General features: G+C 41.9%; 1 pseudogene; it reads right to left on the bottom strand.

Moving 5' to 3' along the window:
* Window positions 1-15,493: 15,493 nt before the first annotated feature.
* On the bottom strand, window positions 15,494-16,142 carry LOC108512171 (osteoclast-stimulating factor 1 pseudogene; annotated as a pseudogene).
* Window positions 16,143-17,813: the final 1,671 nt, after the last annotated feature.

Genomic DNA, 17,813 nt, shown 5'->3' with positions numbered 1-17,813 from the left:
ATGAGGATAAGCCAGCCTCCAGGGAGGAGCAAAGCTAAAAGAGAGAGAAAGAGGGAGGAAGGGGGAGGGGAGAGAGAGAGAGATCCTCATGCCATCAGTTGACTTGCATTCACTGTCTGCAACCAGCTCCTGCATCGATCTTTCCAGTAACAGAGCTCATTATTCCTACTTTTGCCTAAGCTAACTTGCATTCAGTTTCCTTCATTTATTATACTTTCCACCTACTGTGAGTAGAGACACAAGGAAAAGCCTTCTTTTCTTTTCTTTTAGATGGTATTTCATGGCAGAGAGCTCTTGATGCTGATCGTTTAATTCTTTTTTCCTTTTCTTACATTTTTTTTTAATAGAGACAGGATCTCGCCATGTTGCCCAGGCTAGTCTCAACTTCCTGGGCTCAATCTATCCTCACACCTCAGTCTCCCAAGTATCCGAGACTACAGGTTTACACCACCATGTCCAGCTAATTTTTGAATTTTTTGTACAGAGAGGGTCTCACTATATTGCCCAGGCTGGTCTCAAACTCCTGACCTCAAGTGATTCTCCCACCTTGGCTTCCCAAAGTGTTGGGATTACAGGTGTGAGCCACTGTGTCTGGCCCATTTAATTATTTCACATTTACCACCTAGCAGAGTGACATGGACTGCTAGTGACATTTACCTTTTACTTTTAACACTACTCTCTCTTCAGGACACACTGGCATTAGAGGTAAGAGAGGCTGGTTAGGGGGCATACAAGACCCATTGCATGTCATACTCAGGACTAATCACTGCTGCCTTCCCAAAATGCAGGCCTTGTGGTAAACATATTGGTCTTCTCTCTCATGCATAGGAACTTTTTTTGCCCCCTTGAAAATGTGATTTCTTTTGCCTGCCTCCCCTGCCCCAGGTCTATCAGACATGCCTCTACATACCTCAATCCAGTTCCTTCCTTCCTTCCTTCCTCCCTCCCTCCCTCCCCCCCTCCCTCCCTTCTTCCTTTCTTTCTTCCTTCCTTCCTTCCTTCCTTCCTTCCTTTCTATCTTTCTTTCTTTCTTGAGACAGTCTCGCTCTGTTATCCAGGCTGGAGTGCCGTGGCATGATCTCAGCTCACTGCAAGCTCCGCCTCCCGGGTTCAAGTGATTCTCATCTCTCAGCCTCCTGAGTAGCCAGGCACCCACTACCATGCCTGGCTAATTTTTGTATTTTTAGTGAGATGGGATTTTACCATGTTGGCCAGGCTGGTCTTGAACTCCTGGCCCCATGTGATACACCAGCCTCAGCTTTCCAAAGTATTGGCCTTACAGGCGTAAGCCACCGCATCCAGCCAATCCAATTTCTAATAATCATAACTTCTATTTATTGAGAGTATGCAGTTTCTTTATTACCTAAACACTTCACCTATACTAATTCAGTTGGTCATCATAAAACCCCATAAGTCAAAATATTGCTAACATCTAAGTGGTGAAAAACAAAGCTGAGATATGTGTCCAAGTTCAACATAGGTGGTAAGTAGTGAAGCCAGGTGGAGTGACTACAGAGTCCTCCACACTTTTCAATGTCTTTTTACCTTTCATTATGATTATTTTCAATCATACACAAAAGTAGAAAGAATAACACCACAAACCCCAGGTAACAATCACCTAGCTTCAATAATAATCATTATTTTACCATGTGTGTTGTATCATTTCTCCCTCTTTTTTTTTTTTCTTTTGATGGAGCCTCACTCTGTCACCCAGGCTGGAGTGCAGTGTTGTGATCTGAGCTCACTGCAACCTCTGCCTCTCGGGTTCAAGCAATTCTTATGTCTCAGCTTCCTGAGTAGCTGGGACCACAGGTGCGTGCCACCATGCTTGGCTAATTTTTGTGCCTCAGCCTGCTGAGTAGCTGGAACTATAGGCATGTGCCATCAAGCCTGGCTAATTTTTGTATTTTTAGCAGAGATAGGGTTTCACCATGTTGTCCAGGCTGGTCTTGAACTCCTGACCTCAAGCGATCTACCTGCCTCGGCCTCCCAAAGTGCTGGCATGAGCCACTGTGCCCCGCCAGATTTTCTTTTTTTCTGAGACACAGTCTCACTCTGTTGCCCAGGCTAGAGTGCTCACTGCTGCCTCGACCACCTGAGCTCAAGCAATCCTCCCACCTCAGCTTCCCCAGTAGCTGAAATTACAAACATGTGCCGTCCCACCAGGCTGTTTTTTGTATTTTTGTAGAGACGGGAGTCTCACTATTCTGCCCTGGCTGGTCTTGAAATCTTGGGCTAAAACCATCCACCCGCCTCAGTCTCCCAAAGTGCTAGGATTACAGGCATGAGCCACCACACCTGGCCTACAATTTCAGATTTTGAAGTTTAGGTCACTAATGAATTTTTAGTTGATTTTTGTTTATGATGTAAGATAAGGGTCAAGTTTTATTATTTTCCACGTGGATATTGTTTTTCCAACACTATTTATTGAAGAGACTATTCTTCCACTATCGTATCTTCTTGGTGGCCTTGTTGAAAATTAGTTGATGGTATATGCTTGGATTTATTTCTTGTCTCTCTTTTCTGTTCATTGTTCTATGTGTCTGTTTTAAAGCGTATAGGGTTTTTGTTTGTTTGTATGTTTTGTTTTTGAGATGGAGTCTTGCTCTGTCACCCAGGCTGGAGTGCAGTTGTGTGGTCTCAGCTTACTGCAGCCTCTGCCTCCCGGGTTCAAGAGATTCTTGTGTCTCAGTCTTCTGAGTAGCTGGGACCACAGGTGCATACCACCACACCTGGCTAATTTTTGTACTTTTAGTAGAGACAGGGTTTCACTATGTTGGCTAGGCTGGTCTTGAACTCCTGGCCTCAAGTGATCCACCTGCCTCAGCCTCCCAAGGTGCTATGATTACAGGCATGAACCACTGCACCTGACACATGTATAGGCTTTTGAATGTGACTTCCTTTACTTAGAATACTGCTTTTGCAATTCATCCATGTTATTGAGTCTATTGGTAGTTTGTTACTTTATATTGCTGGGTAGCATTTTATTGTATGGCTGTAGTACGGATCATTTAGCCATTTATCTGTTGAGGGACACTTGAATCATTTCAACTTAGGCAGTTATAGATAAAGCCAGTATAAACATACACATAGAGGATTTTTTGAGTAAACACTGATTTTCATTTCTTTTGGGCAAATACCCAGGAGTGGGATTGCCAGTTTTTATGGGGGTATATGTTTAGCTTTATAAGAAATTGCCAAACTGTTTGCCAAAGTCGCTAAACCATTTTGCATTTTCTTTTTTTTTTTTAAATTTTACTTTAAGTTCTGGGATACATGTGCAGAATGTGCAGGTTTGTTACATAGGTATACATATGCCATGGTGGTTTGCTGCACCTATCAACCCGTCATCTAGGTTTTAAGACCTGCATGAATTAGATATCTGTCCTAATGCTCTCCCTACGCTTTCCTCCTACCACCCGACAGGCCCAGGTGTGTGATGTTCCCTTCCCCATGTCCATGTGTTCTCATTGGTCAACTCCTACTTATGAGTGAGAACCTACAGTGTTTGGTTTTCTGTTCCTGTGTTAGTTTGCTAAGAGTGATGGTTTCCAGCTTCATCCATGTCCCTGCAAAGGACATGAGCTCATTCTTTTTTTGTGGCTGCATAGTATTCCATGGTGTACATGTGCCACATTTTCTTTATCCAGTTTATCATTGATGGGCATTTGGGTTGGTTCCAAGTCTTTGCTATTGCAAATAGTGATGCAATAAACATACATTTGCATGTGTCTTTAAAGTAGAATGATTTATAATCCTTTGGGTGTATCCCCAGTAATAGCGTTGCTGGGTCAAATGGTGTTTCTGGTTCTAGATCCTTGGGGAATCGCCACACTGTCTTCCACAACCATTTCTCATTTCTACCAGCCATGTATGAGAGTTCTAATTGCCTTCTATTTTGCTCTCATTTAATACTGAAATATGTTTTTTAATCTAAAGTGCCTTTCTATGGTTTATTTATTTGAGTCAGAATCTGCAAAATAGCCACATGTGGTATTTAGTTAATACGTCAGTTAAGTCTCTTTTAATCAATAATAATTTTCCTTCCTCTTCCACTCTTTAATGTCATGCACTTATAAGGAACCAACTCATTTATTCTAAATTTTCCACATTTTGGACTAGGTTGATTGCATTCTTGTTTCCTTTATCCTCTCTATTTATCAGGATCCAAAGTCTGAATGTGAAACTTGACTAGGCCCAAGTTTAATTTATTTTTTGGCAAGAGTAATTCATAGGTGGTATTATATATTACTCATTGATTACATCAGAAATACCTACTGTCTGGTTGGTAAAAGTCTGACTCATCTATTATGAAGTTTACAATCAAATGTTCATTGAATTATTTTATCAGTCATTGCTGATTATTGCCTAGTTCTGTTATTCCATTAGGAGATGCAAAATGATTATATATATATATATATATATCTTCTGCATCTATGAAATGGAATTCTTATATAAAGAAGAACTATCCCTCCTCACCTATTTATTTACCATGAAATATAGTTTGGGCAGAGCTGGGAGTGGTGGCATGCACCTGTAGTAGCAGCTACTCCGGAGGCTAAGGTGGGAGGATTCACTGAGCCCAGGAAGTCGAGGCTGCCATGAACTATGGTTGCACCACTGTACTCCAGCCAGGGTGACAGAGAGACCCTGTCTCATAAACAACAACAACAAATATACCATTTGAACAGAGAAGACAGGATAAATGCTTCGTTACTTCTTTTTTGTTATTTACTAATGTCTAGTAGGATGAGTTGCTGCCATAGCAAATTCAAAAGAGGACCAAAGAGATTTTTTTCAGTATTATTGTAAATTCATGTTTTTTTATATTTTAATTCTAATTTTTGAAGGAAGCTCAAAACCTTTTCCACAGGGCACATTCAAATCCGATGGTATGGCTGGACCCTTGTTTGAAGTCCTCTAGGCATTTCCCAACAGTTTAGGTGACGTTGTCAGCCAAGGCTCACTGTGGAACATGCCATGTGCCTCTCTACCCAGGCTTGTCTGAGTCTCATCTCTGGACCAGCTGAGAGCATTCTAGGGCAGGCTCTGTTTGCAAAGGGGCCCCAGAGGTTTTTATACAGCCTGTGGGGTCATTGTTAGGCTCCTTCATATTCAACCACTTGTTATGGATAAAAAGCATACTGATTGATACATGGAGGTTATTGGCTGCACAGTGAATTATAATAATGCAATTTTAAAGTTTCATAATCATTAGTGCTAAGCTTTGCCAAGTGAGTTGTGACTCAGATGCTCAGCAGTACCACAATCTCTAATAGGTTCATATCCACAGGTGCCTTGTCTCTGCCTGGGAATTCATCTGTTGTAGGTGTGTGCTTGGATGGTGTCAGGAGCTGGCTAGAAGTGGCTGGGAGATGGTATCCCAGGGGCAGCCCTCAATTAGTAACAAGCAGGAGTTCAAGGATAAATTCCCCAGTTCCTCATTTCTCAGCAAGACATCAACTTACAGAGTTTCCCAGAAGTCTCCAGGAGTGCTGAGACAAACATTGTCATAGAGACTCTAACCCAGCGGTGCTAGGGGAATTAAAGATACACACACAGAAATATAGAGTGTGGAGTGGGATATCAGGGGTCTCACAGTCTTCAGAGCTGAGAGCCCCAAATGGAGATTTACCCACATATTTACTGACAGCAAGCCAGTGATAAGCATTGTTTCTATAGATTATAGATTAACTAAAAGTATTCCTTACTGGAAATAAAGGGATGGGCTGAAATAAACGGATGGGCTGAAATAAAGGGATGGGTCTGCCTAGTTATCTGTAGCAGGAGCATGTCCTTAAGGCACAGATCACTCATGCTATTGTCTGTGGTTTAAGAACACCTTTAGCGGTTTTCTGCCCTGGGTGGGCCAGGTGTTCCTTGCCCTCATTCCAGTAAACCCACAACCTTCAGTGTGGGCATCATGGCCATCACGAACATGTCACAGTGCTGCAGAGATTTTGTTTATGGCCAGTTTTGTGGCCAGTTTATGGTCAGATTTGGGGGCCTATCCCCAGCATGTCCCCATTATTTGTTTTGGAAAGCGGTGAAAGCAAAGGCAGCTTTGTCATGGTGAGCTACTTCTCGCGGGACTCGGGATCTGCATCTGCAGACTATACAAAGACAAACAACACAGATTAATAACACAATCATCATTAAAATCACAGAGCTTCCAAGTGTTTTTATACATTTTAATGGGTTACTAGCTGCTAATCTGTCTGCAGCTCCTTCAAGCATTCCAGTTCCTGGCATTAAGGTCAGATGTGCCTGGGATGCTTTAAATATTTGTTCTTTTAATTTTGCAACATCCAAAGACAAGTTTGCAGAGTGTCCTTCTAGATTTTTTTAATTCTTTCCCAAATTTTGATCTTATTAAGAGCCATTAATAGTTTCCACAAATCCTTATGTTTAGCTCCCACAGCAGGCCATATCATTTGAGGTTGAGGTGCCACTATACTGCCATATTTCCAGATAACAGGAACTCTTGCCATACTTCTTATCATTTCTACCATCTGACTGTTTTGTTCAGACCAGCTGAACACAGTGTGGCCGTGGCACACACAATGAGAGGTGCAATTCAAGCTAAACATTCCCTTAGGAGACCAATCAATAATGATTCCATAGGAATAATTGTTCAGCACCTCTGCCTGTTCTGCAATGCAGTCTTGCCAAACTAGTACGTTCATGCTTTCTGGCCAGGTTCAATTTTGTTTATAAATAGGTTTTTGAGGGCGGTACGCCTCAATTATAGGAGCAGATTCATGATGATAAATACTGAGATTAGAAAGCATGTGTAACTGTGTCATAGAGTGATTACATCCAGACGTTATTGCCAACCAAGATTGATAAATATGCCCAATAAGTATAATTGTTCTGTGTCAGCCCATACTCATGGCAATGGTGATCCCCGCTATCATAGCTACCATTAAATTACTCATTGTGACTGGTTGTCCCGCTTTCCTCAGGTTTTCTTCCGCCATCTGCAACAGCTTCTTGATCTGTCCCCAAGTAGGTGGCTGTGTTCGACGGGTGTTGCTCATGACAATTGGGCTCCTCCTCAGCATCAGTCTCGACACGGATGCAACTTGGGTGGTCCTCGGGATCCTCCTTGAATCTCTCTTCCTTAGCATCTGGTTCATGATAAGGTTTCAGGTATCTTTATGGTATCCAAACTGGCTGTTGATTTGGTCCTGGAGAAACACAAGCATAACCCCTACCCCAAGTTGTTATTTTACCTATTTCCCAAATTTTGGTATTGGATCTCTCCACCAAACTAGTTGTTCTGCTTCAGTCTTTGAAGCTGGTTTCTGTAGATGCTGTTCAGCTGCTGATAACATCTGGCCTTTAGTCAGGCTCAAAAAATTTAAAGTTAATAATGCTAGATTCAGTTGCATCAGGGGTGTCCCATAGTCCTTGTTTTACCCCCTCTACTTTTGTGACTGCTGTTTCAGGGAGAGATTCACTCTTTCCACTATGGCTTGTCCTTGAGAATTATACACGATGCCAGTAATGTGATTAATATTCAAATATAGAGAAAAATGTCGCTAGAGCTTGGCTAGTAATGCCTGGAGCATTATCTACTTTAATAGAAGCTGGAATGTCCATCACTGCAAAACACAGCAAAAGGTGACATTTAACACAGGCAGAAGACCCTCCTGATTGGCATGTAGCCCAGACAAAGTGAGAAAAGGTGCCCACACATACATATACATAAGCTAGTCTCCCAAACGAGGGAACATGTGTGACATTCATTTGCCAAAGAGAATTAGGTTGCAATCCTCAAGGATTAACTCCTCTTGTAAAAGATGAGGAATGTACCATTCGTCAAGTTGGGCATCACTGGATGATAGCTTTATCTTCTTTCCAGGTAATGCTCTATCTGCTTTTGAGACCAGCGGCATTAACATGGGTTAAATTGTGAAAGTGTCCAGCATTAGTTATTGCATTAGCAACTAGGTGATCAGCCATTTGATTCCCTTCAGTTAAGAGTCCTGAAAGAGGTGTATGAGCCCTAATGTGAGTGATGTAAAAAGAGTGCATTCTACTCCTAACTGCTGTTTGCAATTGGGTAAATAAAGTCATCAGTTGTTCATCTGTATGAAATCGTAACTGAGCATATTCAATTAATTGTGTGGAATGAACCACGTATGAATAATCAGAAATCACATTAACAGGCATATTAAAAGCAGTCAATATCTCAATTATAGCTACAAGCTCTGCTTTTTGAGCTGAAGTATAGGGCATCTGGAAAACTTTACCCTTCGAACCAGAATAAGAAGCTTTACCATTACTAGACCTGTCTGTAAAAACATTCTCAGCACCTTCAATTGGTTTAAATTTAGTTATTCTAGGAAGGATCCAATTAGTTAATTTCAAAAATGGAAACCGTTTCATTTTAGGAAAATGATTATCAAGAATGCCCACAAAGTCAGCTAAATGGATTTGCCAAGTAAGACTTTTTATAGAAGCTTGCTGTATTTGTGCCTTTGTGAGAGGGACAATAATTTTTCCAGGATCATATCCATGTAATTTAACAATCCAAGTTCTCCCTTAACTATCATAGTAGTGATTTGATCCAAATAAGGAGTTAGAGTCTGTGAATTAGGACGTGGAAGAAAAAGCTGCTCTACAAGATCTTGCTCTTGAACAATTACACCAGTAGGTGAATGCTGAGTTGGACAATTAGCAAATCTAGAGTCTTCTCTGGATCTGTTTTATCTATTTGAGCTTTATGGACTTGCTTTTCAATTAGCTGCAGCTCTGCCTCAGCTTCTTTTGTTAATTGCCAAGGGCTAGTGAGACTAGGATCTCCTCTAAGAATAGAAAATAGATTATTCATGGCATAGATAGGAATGCCTAGAGCAGGTTGTATCCAATTAATGTCCCCTAGTAAGTTTTGAAAGTCATTTAATGTTTTCAATTGATCCCTACGTATGGTTACCTTCTGTGGCACAATGGTAGTGTCATTTACTAAGATCCCCAAGTAGGAGTAAGGAGTAGTAGCCTGAATTTTGTCAGGAGTTATAATTAAACCATCATGAGAAATCAAATTTTGCAAGTGATCATAACGTTGGAGTAATATTTCTCAAGTGGGAGCAGCACAAAGTATATCATCCATATAATTAATAATGTAACACTGTGAAAATTTTTTACGAGTAGGTTCAATTGCTTGCCCTACATAAGTCTGGCAGATTGTTGAACTGTTTAACATGCCTTGTGGCAACACTTTTAAATGAAAACGCTTAGCAGGCTGCAGGTTGTTTACTGCAGGTATTGCAAATGCAAACCATTCACAGTTTTGTTCAGCTAAGGGGATAGTAAAGAAACAGTCTTTTAAATCTATGACTACAAAAGATCAATTTTTTGAAATCATAGCAGGAGAAGGCAATCCTGGCTATAATGCCCCCATAGATTGTATAACTGAATTAATGGCTCTAAGATCTGTCACCATTCTCCATTTACCTGATTTTTTCTTAATTATGAAAACTGGGGAATTCCAAGGGGAAAATGTTGGAGCTATGTGTCCATTTTCTAATTGTTCATTAACGAAGTCTTCTAAAACCTCCAGTTTCTCTTTACTTAGCTGCCATTATTCTATCTGAATTGATTTATCTGTTAACCATTTTAAAGATATAGGTTCTGGAGGCTTAATAATGGCCATCATCAAAAATGATATCCTAAACCTCAGGGGTAACTGTCTTTCTGCTTGAAGCGATTTCTTCAAACCTTGCAAATTTTTTCCTAGTCCCATACCAGGGACATACTCCATTTCATGCATCATATGTTGACTTTGAGGGATATATAATTGCTCTGGAATTAGAACTTGTGCTCCCCATTGTTGTAATAAATCTCTTCCCCATAAATTTATAGGTACAGAAGTTATAATTGGTTGACTAGTCCCAGGTTGTCCATGGGGCCCTTCGCAATGCAAAATATGACGACTTGAATATACTTCAGGGGCTTTACCAACTCCAACTATGTTAAATTGAGCAGGCTGAATTGGCCATGCAGATGGCCAGTGCTGTAGAGAAATGATTGAAATGTCTGCTCCTGTATCTACCCAACCTTTAAATTTCTTTCCCTGAGTAGTTATTTCACAGGTAGGATGTTTATCAGTGATTCGATTCACCCAATAAGCTGCTTTGCCTTGTTTATTTGTGCTTCAAAATCCTTTCACTTTTCCCGTTTCCACATACGGCACAATGAGGACCTGCGCTATGCACTCTCCGGGCTCTGCTTTCCAGGGAACAGAAGTAGATATAACAATTTGAATTTCCCCATTGTAATCTGAATCAATGACTCCTGTTTGTACTTGCACCCCTTTTAAATTTAAACTAGACCTTCCTAGAAGTAATCCTATTGTCCCCACTGACAAGGGTCCACAGACCCTTGTTGGGATGTTTTGCGGGAGTTCCCCACGCAGAAGGCTCACAGCTTTTGTGCAGCATAAATCTATTGCGGCACTACCAGCTGCGGCAGGGGACAGACATTGCACAGGGGTGAGGGAATGGCCTGAGCCAGAAATGTACTGGTTTGGAATGGGGCCCGGGACAGGACCCTCATGGCTTTTCCCGAAATCGGGTTTCTGTCTTTATCAAACTTAGAGTGACACTGATTAACCCAATGTTTTTCTTTTTGTACATTTTGGACATATTTCAGGCTCAGCAGTTTTCTTTTTTCCCCTATCTGGTGGCCTGACTCACTGATTTTTTTCTACATTCTTTTTCAGTATGACCTTGCTTCCCACAGTTAAAGCAAGCTTCAGGAAATGGAGTATTTCCTTTGCCCACTCTCAGTCCTGCCATTGCCTGGGCTAGCAGAGTAGCCTTATGCAGATTGCCTCCGATATCGTCATAGTCCTTGATACAATCAACTAAATGTGCTTTCCCTCTAAAAGGTCTCAGAGCAGCCTGGAAATCGGGATTAGCATTGTCAAAAGCTACACTATATCCTGAGCAGCCTAATCTGCAATCACCTTTTTTAAGAGACTCCTGTAACTGAGCTATAAAATCTGCATACGGTTCTTTTGGTCTCTGCTTTACAGCACTAAAGGAAGGGTATTGTTCTCTACCTGAAGAGATTTTTCCCCAAGCTCTATTGCACACTCCTCTAAGCTACTCTATGACATCCTCCTGCATGACCACTTGTGCATCTGAACCAGTCCAAGTGCCGACCCCCAAAAGTTGATCTGCAGTTATATTAATTTGAGGTTGGGCCTGGGCATTGTGAGCTGCCTGAATGGAAGCTTCATCTGCCAACCAAGTTTTAAATGGTAAGAACTGAGCACCAGTTAGACAAACTCAAGTAAGAGTCAGTAGGAATCATCCGACTGGAGACAGCAACATTCTTTAACAGTCCCATTACAAAAGGAGAACCTGGTCCATACTGGTTAATATCTTGTTTAAATTCTTTGAGTAATTTAAAAGGAAAAGGCTCAAATGTAGCTATAATATTTCCCTGTTGATCTGGGGGCGTGTATTCTAACAGGGAACTGCCAAGCCTCTAAATCACCCTCTTTTCTAGCTTGCTGAATTCCTGCCTGAATAGAACTGAGAGCGGTCGCTTGAGGCGCTGCTCGAACAGTCACTGGGGCAACTACTTTTCGCCCAGTGTCCTCTGGAAAAGAAAGATCTGGGGGGGTCAGGCCACATTTTTTCTTCAAAATAAGGAGGGGGTGCAGAATGGTAGGGATGAACCTCTTCCTCCTTTGCCACTTTAGCTTTAGCTGGCAAACAGACCTGCTCTGTTACCTCTTCTGTTACTTCATTTTACTCTCCTTCCTCCTCCTCATCAGTGTGAAAAGGTTCCAAGGTAGAATGAACCAGAGCCCACACTTGTCCCATTGTTACTTTGCTGCTTCCGAGCTCCTCTTCTTACTCACCACAGGGATAGCTTAAGAGTACTCGGGTGTCCTCCAGCTTAGTTCCACGTTCTCCCACCGTCACCCCAGTGACCCTTTGGCCTGGGTTCGAGCCTCCACATTGGGCGCCGCTTGCTGAGACCAGCTTGGCCATGAAGATCCTAACCCAGCAGCGCTAGAGAAATTAAAGACACACACACAGAAATACAGAGTGTAGAGGGGGAAATCAGAGATCTCACAGCCTTCAGAGACGAGAGCCCCACACAGAGATTTACCCACATATTTATTGACAGCAAGTCAGTGATAAGCATTGTTTCTATAGATCATAGATTAACTAAAAGTATTCCTTACTGGAAACAAAGGGATGGGCCAAAATAGAGGGATGGGTCTGGCTAGCTATCTGCAGCAGGAGCATGTCCATACGGCACAGATTGCTCACGATATTGTTTGTGGTTCAGGAATGCCTTTAACGGTTTTCCACCGTGGGTGGGCCGGGTGTTCCCTGCTCTCATTCCGGTTAACCCCCAACCTTCAGTGTGGGTGTCATGGCCATCACGAACATGTCAGCATGCTGCAGAGATTTTGTATATGGCCAGTTTTGGGGCCAGTTTATGACCAGATTGGGGGGCCTATCCCCAGCACAGGAGGATTGAGTCCCAGCTGCCCACACTGGTCACCTACTCGTTAACTGGCTTCTTTTCTCCTCTGTCTCTTTCCCCAGCTCTACTAGCGGTGCTTCCAGGGGTCACCTCCCAAATGGATTAAATGCCCTCAAATCTTTATCCCCCCCCTCAGGAGGAATTCTGTCTAAGACAAACCACAAATTTAACATATGAAATGTTTCTTTTTTTTTTTTCAAGGTAGCAAACAAGACACACACAAATCGGAAATATTACCACTTCTAATACTGGTACTCAAACATAGGCTGATTACTGTTACATGATTTTTATTCCTTTCTGGTAAATAACTTTACCTGCCCAGACTCAGGAGTCGGATTGAAATGTCAGACTTACTGCAGGTTAGGTGAAGATGGGATGATGGTTGACAATTGAGGACTGGGGACATGGGACCTGGAAAACTTTCAAAAGCCTCTTCCCAGTTAGACAGCCCCCTTCTAGTGTTACATTTGGCTCCTCACAGGAAGAGATGTCTCAATGATCAGCTCAACCAAATCAAATAAATGTTGATGATTTTATAATCCAGTACTAAAGACAGCACACACCAACCACGTGCTGTTTAGATTATTTTATTGATATAAATATATGGATAAGTAAGTGCATGTTTATATATGTGACATATATCATATATACATACATAAGAATATTATATAATCTGTTTATATATGTTTTATATTACATATAGTTTTTTCTCTTGCTAGGATGTTTTATATGTTTAATCTATATTTATTTTTATCATTTTTAAATTTTTTTTGTTGAGACAGAGTCCTGCTTTGTCACCCAGGTTGGAGTGCAGTGGCATGATCTTGGCTTATTGCAGACTCGACCTCCCTGGGCTCAGGTGATCCTCCTACCTCAGCCTCCCGAGTAACTGGGATCACAGGCATGTGACATCACACCTGGCTAGTTTTTGTATTTTTAGTAGAGACAGGGTTTCGCCACGTTGCCCAGGCTGATCTTGAACTCCTGAGCTCAAGCAATCGCCCACCTTGGCCTCTCAAAGTGCTGGGATTACAGGTGTGAGCCACGGTGCCCAGCCCAATGTATATTTGTAACATTCCCCACAATCATCTTGGGTAGGCACCAAGGCCTTTAAAAATATAGAAATTTAAAATGAAAGGAAGGCTAGAAAACTATAAAAAACTCAACACCCTTTTAAAAAAATTTTTTAACTGTCATAGAATGCAAATAATATAAAGTTCACCATCTTAACCATTTTAAGCATACAGTGCAGTGGTGTTAAGTATATTCACATTGTTGTGCAGCTGATCTTCAGAATATTTTTATCTGGCCAGGAGCGGTGGCTCACACCTGTAATCTGAGCACTTTGGGAGGCTGAGGTGGGTGAATCACCTGACATCAGGAATTCAAGACTAGCCTGGACAACATGGTGAAACCCTGTCTCTACTAAAAATACAAAAATTAGTTGAGCGCCGTGGTGGGCGCCTGTAGTCCTACCTATTCAGGAGGCTGAGGCAGGAAAATTGCTTGAACCCAGGAGGTGGAGGTTGCAGTGAGCCGAGATCACACCACTGCACTCCAGCCCAGGTGATAGAGTGAGACTCCATCTCAAAAAAAGAAGAAAAAAAGAAAATCTTCCTCTTGCAAACCTGAAACTCTAGACCCGTTAATCAATGGCCACCACCATTCCACTTTCCATTTCTATGAATTTGACTATTTCAGATACCTCATATGAATCATACAGTATTTGTCCTTTTGTGATTGGCTTATTTCACTCAGCATAAAATTCCCAAGGTTCATCTGTGTTATAGCATGTGTCAGAAATTCCTTCCTGGCCAGGTGCAGTGGCTCACGCCTGTAATCCCAGCACTTTGGGAGGTCAAGGCAGGCGGATCACTTAAGGTTGGGAGCTTGAGACCAGCCTGGCCAATGCGGTGAAATGCCGTCTCTACTAAAAATAAAAAAATTAGCTAGGTGTGGCGATGGGTGCCTGTAGTCCCAGCTACTTGGGAGGCTGATGCAAGAGAATTGCTTGAACCTGGGAGGTGGAGGTTGCAATGAGCGGAGATTGCACCACTGCACTCCAGCCTGGGTGACAGAGCAAGACTCTGTATCAAAAAAAAAGAGAGAAATTCCTTCCTTTTTAACACTGAATCATATTACTTTTTTTTTAAAGCCTCTTAAAATGTTTACTCTTGTCAGAATAGCTGATGATTTTCTGTTATGTATTTTGGTTTATTAGTATAGTAAGCCTTCCCTCCCTTGAAAAATCCATTCAAAATATGTCAATCCTTGAGGTAAAGAAGTTTAACCAAAATACCATCCTGATTTTTTTTCCCCCAAGACAGAGTCTTGCTCTGTCTCCCAGGCTGGAGAGAAATGGCGCAATCTTGGCTCACTGCAACCTCCACCTCCCAGGTTCAAGCAATTCTCCTACCTCTGCCTCCCCAATAGGGATTACAGGTGTACACCACCACATTCGGTTAATTTTTGTATTTTTTACTAGAGACGGGGTTTCACCATGTTGGTCAGGCTGGTCTCGACCTCCTGACCTCATGATCTGCCTGCCTCGGCCTCCCAAAGTGCTGAGATTACAGGCATGAGCCACTGCGCCCGGCACTGATTTTTTTAAAGAAAAAAATTATAAAATTCCTTTAGCTTGATAAATAGAAATCATCTCTTCTTGTTCTACTCCTGTGAACATAAATGTATTTTATACAGTAAAGAATCCAGTCATTTATTGGCAAACCAAAGATAAGAACCCATCGTTTACCTGTTCTACTCAAACACAGTACAACACTGCCATGTTCATATATACTTAAAAAAATAATTACCACCCCTCTTCTGGTAGACAAAGTTTTGGAATAGCAAGAGAATTGCTTAATGTTCGAATCCAGTCACTTATTGGCAAACCAAAGGTGAGAACCCTTCCTTTACCTGCTCTACTCAAACACAGTGCAACACTGCCATGTTCTTATATACTTTAAAAAAGTAATTACCAACCCTCTTCTGGCAGACAAAGTTTTGGACTAGCAAGAGCATTGCTTAATGTTCGAACTGCATCTGTCTCCTGTTGCTTTTTCAGGAGAGTTGCATGGGTATTGTTAGCCATGCCCAAAGCCAGCTTCTTCTCATTGTTTCTTCAGTCTGTTCTGACACCTTTTGCCCGAAGCAACTGGACAATATCTGCACAACCCTTCCAGGCAGCAGCATGCAAAGCTGTGTCTCCCAACTTGTTCTGTTGGCTCAGTTAAATCCTCGGTTGAGTAAATAGCATTTCCACTATATCTCTGAAATCCCCATGACAAACCTAGTCTAAGGCAGTGCTTCCAGCCCTGTCTAAGCCATTAACACCCACTCGGTTGTCCAAACACTCTCGCAACCAAGTCAAGTTGGCTCATTTTGCTCCTTTAGACATAGATTGTCAATGGATTCTGCCTGCTCAGCCACATAGTCGCTTGGAGTTAGTCCAGTCCTGCCTTTGGAGGTGCCTTTCCACCAATTGACATCATTCATATCAGTGATGTAGATGATATCACCTGCCTCAAAGCATAGTTCATCTGGAGTTTGGGTTCAAACATAGAGAGGGCTCTGAAGACTTTATCTTACCCTGGTTTGACTGGTTTGGGGGGCAGCTTTGACATCTCACTTCCTTGAGCTGCAAATTCTAAAGATCTAAAGATGACGCTGAAAAGCCCAGCTTGCCTGCTACCTGGCTCTCCAAACGCCTCAAGGTTACTTTTTGTCTGGTTTACAGTTGTTTGCCTTCAAGGACTGGCGCCCACCCTTGGCTCTCAATGCTATTTCATTGTATGGATATACCACATCTTGTTTATCCACTTACCCACTGGGGAACACTTGGCTTCCTTCCACTTTTGGGCTATTGCAAACAATGCTGCTATGAATATAAATGTATCAATACCTCTTCAAGTCCTGCTTTCAGTTCTTTTGGGCATATATCTAGAGTGGAACTGCTGGATTCAACACCCTTCATTTTTAATTTTTACAAGCCTCTTCCCTCTGAGACCACCAGCTGGAGTTTGCCACAGAGAAAACAAGAAAGAATGAGCTGATCTCTGTTCTGGGGTTTCTGTTAAGGCCAGTTCTAAATGAATTTTGAGACCCTCTTGTGAGATTACCCAAGAACACTTTTTGCCATAACTTGTTCTCGTATTACAGAGTCTTCTCTTCCTCAGCTGCCCCCAATTTACCACCGTATTTCCTCTGTTCTCATAGTCAGCCACTAAGGCTGCTGGTCCTTCATGGGACCTTCATGGACATCTGGATAAAGTTCAAACTCTTTAGCAAGGCAAACAGAAGCACTGTTTTGTCATCTGGTTCTTGCCTACCTCTTTAGACTTATGCCTGAGTGTTCCTACAGATGCATGGCATCTTGAGATGGAATGGGGTGTCAGGAATGAGCGATAAGGCTCAGGAATGGGAAGACAGTCAGCAATGCATGTATATGTACATGTATACAATTATAAAACATTTGTGCGTGTGTGTCTGTGTGTGTATGTGTATGGGTATATAGATAGATAAACTAATTTTTTTTTTTGCCACCGTGCCCGGCTAATTTTTTTTACCATTTTTATTTTTAGTAAAGATGGGGTCTCACTATCTTGCCCAGGTTTGTCTCTGACTCCTGGGTTCAAGTGATCCTCCTGCGTCAGCCTCTTAAAGCGCTGGGATTACAGGTGTGAGCTGTCATGGCTAGCTGATAAACAGACTAATTTGATATAAATGGAGTCATTTTCTATATGTATATATATTTAAATTTATCTGTATTTATTTTTATTTTTTTTGAGACAGAGTCTCACTCTGTGGCCCAGGCTGGAGTGCGGTGGCATGATCTTGGCTCACTGCAACCTTTGCCTCCTAGGTTCAAGCGGTTTTCCTGCCTCAGCCTCCTGAGTAGCTGGGATTACAGGCACGTGCCACCACGCCTGGCTAAGTTTTCATCTTTTCAGTTGAGATGGGGTTTCACTATGTTGGGCAGTCTGGTCTCAAACTCCTTACCTCAAGTAATTCACCTGCCTCGGCCTCCCAAAGTGTTAGGATCACAGGCATGAGTCACCGGACCTGGCTTCATTCTCTGTATAATTTTAAAACTCTGTATAATTTTAATATAAAATATTTCAAGCATAAGCAAAGATAAAGAAATAGCTAAACAAATCCCCATTTATTCATCATCCACCTTTACCAGCTCATGGCCACCTTGCTTCATTGATGCTTCCAGCCTCTCCTCCTTCGATTATTTTGAAACAAATCCCACATGTCATATTGTTTTTATACTTAATATCTTAGTATATATC

This window comes from Rhinopithecus bieti, unplaced genomic scaffold (genome assembly GCF_001698545.2).
Source record: "Rhinopithecus bieti isolate Rb0 unplaced genomic scaffold, ASM169854v2 scaffold_26532, whole genome shotgun sequence".
Lineage (NCBI taxonomy): Eukaryota > Metazoa > Chordata > Mammalia > Primates > Cercopithecidae > Rhinopithecus > Rhinopithecus bieti.
Note: the sequence above shows the minus strand (reverse complement) of the source record. Positions and strands in the feature narration are given on the sequence as shown.